This window comes from Herpailurus yagouaroundi, unplaced genomic scaffold, assembly GCF_014898765.1.
Source record: "Herpailurus yagouaroundi ecotype Mexico unplaced genomic scaffold, PumYag 196, whole genome shotgun sequence".
Classification (NCBI taxonomy): Eukaryota; Metazoa; Chordata; class Mammalia; order Carnivora; family Felidae; genus Herpailurus; species Herpailurus yagouaroundi.
This window is the reverse complement of record NW_024412427.1, coordinates 34,808,425-34,815,467: the sequence shown is the minus strand read 5'-3', so window position 1 is coordinate 34,815,467 and position 7,043 is coordinate 34,808,425. Positions and strand designations below refer to the sequence as shown.

At 43.6% G+C, this 7,043-nt stretch overlaps 1 pseudogene; it reads left to right on the top strand.

Annotated features, from left to right (window-relative positions):
• The first annotated feature begins 2,314 nt into the window (after positions 1–2,314).
• LOC121011967 (Y-box-binding protein 1-like) lies at positions 2,315–3,515 on the top strand (annotated as a pseudogene).
• The last annotated feature ends 3,528 nt before the right edge of the window (positions 3,516–7,043 follow it).

Here is a 7,043-nt window from a genome sequence, read left to right as displayed (position 1 = left end):
CCACGTGGGGCTCTGGCTGACAACATGGAGCCTGCTTGGGATCCCCAATCTCTCTCTCTCTCTCTCTCTCCGTGCCCCTCCCCTGTTTATGCTCTCTCTTTCTCTCTCTCAAAATAAATAAACATTAAAAAATAAAAAGAGGCAGGGACCGTGTCATAGCTTTTCAAAGTTGTCTTTCGATGCCCAGAACAGTGTCTGGCCTAAGGTAAGTGCCCATAGTAATTTCTGAGTGAGTGCATGTGTGGATGGGCCACTGGTCTGAGGTGACTGGGCTGAGCTCTTGAGAACACAAGAGGTAAGGTTTCAGTGTTGTTCTTTCTGGGCCAATGTCTGTGCTTTTCTTCACAACCACACTGCTGCCTGCTGGTGTCCACAGCTGTGCTCTTGAAAACACTTTCCCAATTCAACAAAGTTCCAGGACCAAAGTTTCCAAGAAAGCTCCAGTCCTTCACAGAGAAGGCTCAGTCCTGCTCCAGGAAGTGGACAGCCAGTACTGATGATGTATGGCACCTTCCAGTTGGCAAGAGGGAAGCCACTGAGGGCAGGGCACTGGATGATGTAACACAGGGCAACATGCTAACCACACATGCCCTGGATCCCAGCAACAGTGAGCTCCTGCTCAGCAACAACTTCTGTCCAGACAGGAAAGACAATAGAGCTTTCTCCTACACAACATTCTTGGTTTTACTTCTGCTGAAGCACAGGCAGCACATGTTTTGTCTGGGTGCCTGTTCAACTTTAGGTCTCTAGTGACCGTGGGCCAAGGGCAGTGGTCCTCTGTGCTCAGTGCTGCCTGGGGAGGTGGGCCCAGAGGGATAGCAGAAGAGGTGCTATTGGCTTTACCTGGGGGAAAGGGTGGCTGACCTGGCTTAGGGACACCTGTGGATGTCCTGAGGGCGAGTCTGCACTGGGGCAAGATGCTTCCCTTCTGCCATGGAGTGAGCTATCTTGAAAAAGTAAAGACAGCTGGCATTTTTAGATCAGAATCACTTTTCCCCAATGTGGGAGACAAGACACTTGAAACAGGAGGAATGATGAAGGAAAGAGGAAGTAAGGCCCTAGTCTCTGCCCATCGTGTGGGGAGCTCAGCTGGACCACAGTTTGCCATTTTCAAACAGATGCAGTGGCTGCACTAATGGTAGGCACTCTTGACTGCTTATGATGCCATTCTTGGCCCTCTAGGCACTGGACACTGAGTTCCTGGCTGCAGTAGGATGCCTGCCTTGATGGCTGGGAGTCTAGCTTTTTTTGATCACTTGCTTGAGGCTTTGGCAGGCAGCCCCATGACAGGAGTGCTTTCCAGAAATAGAAACCCCATCAGCAACCCCAGAGCAGCAACCCCAGAGCAGCAGAGACATGACCCTGGAAATGCAAACTCATCATAAAACAAAACCCAAACCCAATCACACCACAACCCACAGGTAATAAAGAGTGGAATTTACTTCATATAAGCAGAGTTCAAAGGAAGATGTTAGACTTCAGAAAATAGGGTGTCTGTGATTCTACCAATAGGAACAAATGGGGATTGGCGTCAGGGTGTACAGGATGACTCAGGGGAACTTGTGCCTGAGTGTAAGATCTGTACTAACAGGGATCCAAGAATCAGATGAACAGAATTTACACCTGGCTTCATCATTCCCAGACTATGTGGACTGGTGAGTCACTTTCCCTCTTTTAAGTTAGGAGTGGCAATTTTTGCCCTACCTGCTACCTATCCTATGTAGTACCTACCTGCCCTATCAACTCTCTGCCCTTCCTACTACCTGTCCTACCTGCTACCCTGGTCTAGCTTCCCTTGCCTGGGTCCCAGCCTCAAACTGGTGTGGCCTCAGGAAAACAAGCTCAGTTCTGGGCACTTTAGGGCAGAGGCCTGATAGTAGCAGCTCCTTTATGCTAAGAATAAATAAAATACATTCTCTCTGTGCTTTGGGAGCAGACAGCCATGAAAATTGTTCCTTCTTCTGCTCTGCCTGCATATTTAGAGGTGAAGTTCCACCAATGGGATCTACGGCTCTGGCTAGTCACAACTACTAGCACAAAGGAATTTTCAGATCCTCTGAGCTTCTTCCAGGGCAAGGTCATCCCTTAAATTGTAGCTGGGTCACAACACCCTGGAGGGCTTTTTGAGCACAGATGGCTGCACCCTGCTCCAGGGTGTCTGCTTCAGTGGGTTGGGGTGGGGTCTAGAATTTGCATTTCCTACAAAGTCCCAGGGTATGTCGATGCTGCTGGCTGGTGACCCCACTTTGAGGCTCATAGGTGTGAACACTCACCTAAAGGAAGTCCCATCCCCCCAATTTCTAAGAATGTGACTATGTTTGGTGATAGGGTCATTAAAGAGGTATTCAGAGTTCCACTGATAGCAGGATTTGAGATAGAACCCCAGACAGCCGTAAGTGGCCCTATCACTGTCGCTGGCCAGTTATCATATCCCTCCACCTCCCAGCCGCCACCTTCCACAAAGAAGTCACAGACAGCCCTCATCACCATCCCCACAACCATAAGCACTGAGGCCCAGACCCAGCAGCTGCCTATTGCCCCACACCGCCATCCCACCCTTAGCACTGCCTACACCAAGCCAGGCACTAGGGGCAGCCACCCAGGGAATGGAGGCTTAGGCAGCCTCACGTTGGTGGTGCCTACTGGTGGGGAAAAGGTCATTGCAGTGAAGGTAAGCAAACAGTAAAATGGTTCAATATAAGAAACAGGAATGACAGCAAGGAAGATATATCTGTAGATCAGACTGCTATAAAAGAGAGCCCCAGGAAGTACCTTCACATTACAGGAGAAGGAGCGACTGTGGAGTCATGCTGAAGGAGAAAAGGGTGTGAAGGCAGCAAATGTGATGGGTCCCAGTGAAGCTCCAGTGAAAGGTGGTAAATATGCATGCAGCATACCTTAACCATTATAGATGCTCTCGACGTCACAGGGGTCCTTCACACAGTCACTGGCACAAGTACCAGAATAAGTGAAAGTGAGGAGAAGACGGAGGGGTCAGAAAAGCCAGGCCTGACAGCACGCAGCCATGGTTCTCATTCCATGCAAAGAGCCTATGGGCATCATTCCCGGTGTTCCAACTCTCCCGAGCAGGAAGAGAGGATGGAGGGTGCTGACAACCAGGGTTAAGGAGAACAAGAGAGACTGGTGAGACAGAATCCGTATTGGGTTATAGGCCACTGTTCTGCATGTGTCTGCCTTACTGAAGACAGCCTAGAGATGAAGAAGATAGGGAAAATCAAGGAGATGAGACCCAAGGTCAGCAACTACCTCAATGTCAGTACACCACAAATTCAGTTACTGATGAAGATGTCCAGAAAACCCTAAACCACAAGATGGCAAGGAGACAAGGGCAGCAGGTCTGCCAGCTGAGAATTTGTTCCTTCCCAAGACAGACCAAGGGGGTGCTGAGTAAATGTACCATTTCTACCATCACCTGGCTTAGTCATCCAACAAGAGGAAATGAATATGAAATTCCAGCAATAAGAAATGAACAACAGATTGGAGATAAAGACCCTAAGTGCTTGCTTTTTGTCTGTTGAGCATGAGGGTCATGCTTTTTGTCTGTTATTATTTTTAACTAAAGACATCTATCTCTTTTTGGTAATGACAAATATTTTTTTGAAGCCTGTTTTTTTCTCAATACACCTTTAAAGGTTTTTAAATTGTTTCATATCTGGTCAAGTTGAGAGTTTTAATAACCTGATTTTAAGTTTGTAATAAAAGTTTATAACTTGATTTTTTCAAAAAAGTTAACAAACAACAACTGCCTGTTAATTAAGGTCTTAAATAATTGCCAACAGAGAAAGAAAGAAAGAAAGAAAGAAAGAAAGAAAGAAAGAAAGAGAAAGGAAGAAAGGCAGGAAGGAAGAATGAAAGGAAGAAAGAGAGGGAGTGAGGGAGAGAGAGAGAAAGAAAGAAAGGGAGAGAGAAAGGAAGGAAGAAAGAAAAAGGAAGGAAGGAAGCAAGGAAGGAAGGAAGGAAGGGAGAGAGAAAGATAGGAAGACCTGTGAGGACATATACACAGGAAAGACCATGTGAGGACATAGAAAGAGAACAGTCATCAACAAGCCAAGGAGAGAGGTCTCAGAAGAAACCAGTCTTGTGGACACTTTGATCTCTCATTTCTGGCTTCCAGAAGTGTGAGAAAATTAATTTTGGTTGTTTAGCTCCTGAGTCTGTAGTTCTTTGTTAATGCAGCCTGAGCAAACAAATACGCCTACCTTTAGCCCCTCAGAGGTGGGCAAACCATTTAAAACCCTTGTATTCCTCACAACATGAGGCTCAGTGCTGGATTATAATTGAGCCTCAAAAAACAGGTGTCAATGACAATAGTGACAGCAATAACTCATTCTTAGCATATTTGATCAAATGTGTTGGTATGTAAACAGTACAAATTGAAGGTGGAGGCAGGAGAGCATAAGCTGAGGGGTGGTCTGTGTCCTGGCCTGCCTTCATGGTGCAAGTGAGCTCACCTCTTTAAGGCTCAAATGTCTTATTGTAAAATGAGGGGAATAAAGACATCATTCTTAAAAGGCTGTCCCTAAAATTTGCATAAGATAATTCAAGTCAAGAATTTATCACAATGCATAGAATACAGACACAATAGGAGATGGCTATTATTCAGGTTTTTCCTAATAGTAATTATGATGATAATCAAAAAAGCAGTCAGGTTAAGTAAGAATTTGCCTCAGCACACTGCAGAATGAAATTTGTGCTTAGACAGATAAATCTAGTACAAAGAGGCTTTGAAATTTGTTTGGACCATTTGTCTGCAAAGGAAGAGTGTTGGCAAATGCCTACTTCTATTTTTTTTATCATCAATCCTACAGATTATTTTGTTCCTCATTTTATAGTGATACACATTTGTTAGGAAATGTGAGACAATCACTGAAAATGAGATGAGATAAAAAGCTACCCAAAACTCATGAACCTAAGGTTGCGATACTTTTAAACACATTTAATTTTTTTTTTTAATTTGAGAGAGAGAGAGAGAGAAGGAGAGAATTAATTTTAAGTAGGCTCCACACTCAGCACAGAGCCTGAAGCAGTGCCTGATACCACAACCCTGGGATCATGACATGAGCTAAAATTAAGTCAGATGCTCAACTGACTGAGCCACCCAGGTGCCCCAGGCTGTGATTTTTTTTTTTTTTATATATTTCTTTCCTGTCTTTCAAAAAATCTTTTTGCAGATACTACTTATTTGTATCGAATTTGTACATGTACATAGTCTAAAAAGTCAAACTTCTCTACAAGGCTCTGTGACTGGTACAGCCTGCCCTTTCCCAGGCTGTCCTCCATTTCTTGCTGATCTCCTTCAATTTATTCTTCTGGTCTGTCTTCCTATGTCTAAATCACACACCTATGTTGCTACATCTTGATTTTTAAGACCTAGACATTATCTATTAACTCTCTTTATGATGATGGGATTTAATTCCTCTGGTGCCATTACCAAAATGGCAGTGGCAAAGTGTTTCATTGGGCACCCAACTCACCTCGCCAGATGCAACAGACTTTAACCTCTGATTGCTCTTTCCCAGGATGCAAAACATGAAGGCAGAATTCCCAGCCTCTTCATCCAGCAGACGCCCAAAGGCCACTTGCCTCTTCAGCCACTTGGGATGTGGATGGCTGCCAGCAGGTAGAAGAGCCACACCATGTGGGGTTACCTGGATGCAGAGAGGCCATAACCATGGTTTCCACTCAATAAATATACTGTTCTGGTTATATAGGCCTGAGGCTGGTGTGCCAGCTCACAGCATCCTCATTTGAGGGCTGCCCTAGAGATGAGGGGTTCTAGAGCAAACCAGGTGGGCACTGTGTTCCTCGTTTATCTTCTAAGCCTTCAAGGAAGCTGTACTGTTAGAAGATAGACTCTGAAGTCTTTTTCTCAGACAGGCCTTGGGCATCCCAGGCCTGATACCAACCTCTTACATATACATATTCTCCTTGCCTGCAACACACACACAAACACATACACAGCACAGGTGACCACACTTCAACCTCTTCTCAGCATAGCTATGTTGCAGTTTTGGTGAAGTCCCCATTCAGTGTTTATATTCTGTGACTATGTCACTAGAAATAACACATGAGCCCTGTAGTATATACTATGATTGTTTTTTGTCCCTTGTGTGATTTTTTGTTTTCCTGGGAGTTCATAGTTGTTTTTTTTTGTTTGTTTGTTTTTACTTTTCAAATAAAAATCACCAATTTATTCTCAAACTCTTCTCCAGTTATTTAAATCAAGATATTCATGCCAGCTGCTCTTTTATTGTAACACACTTTATTTTTTAGAGCAGCTTTAGGTTTGTAACAAAACTGAGTGGGAAGTACAGAAAATACCCCTATTTTCTTATTCCTACTCTTGTCCCCATATCCTTCTCCACTATCAATGTTCCACACCAGAGTGATACATTTATGATGATCAATGAACATATTATTCATACTATTTATACATCAACACACTATTAACACCCAAAAGTTTACAGTTTACATTAGGGTTCACTCGATGTTGTACATTCTATAGGTTTTGACAAATGTATAATGACATCATTACAGTGTTTTATACACTAATTTTACTGCCCAAAAAAATCCTCTGTGCTTTGCTTATTCATCTCTTCTTTGTCCCTAACCCCTGGGCAACCACTGATCTTTTTATTATCTCCATAGTTTTACCTTTTTCAGAATGTCATATGTTGGAAACATATACCATGTAGCCTTTCCAAACTGGTTTCTTTTACTTGGCTAAATGCATTTAAGCTTCCACCGTGTTTTTTTATGCCTTTATAGTCCATTTATTTTTATTGCTGAATAATATTCCATTGTGTGAATGTACCACAGATTACCCATTCATCTTAGATGCTCTTTCTTTTAAAGAAGTCTTCCCTAGAGTCCTGGGTACTCCGTTGAAATAGAAGTCTAGATGTGGTGCATGGATGCCATCGCAACTCTTCTACCTGGTATTTGTCCTGGAATCTCTTATCCTCTTCTGTTCTTTTTCTTTCTTTCTTTCTTTCTTTCTTTCTTTCTTTCTTTCTTTCTTT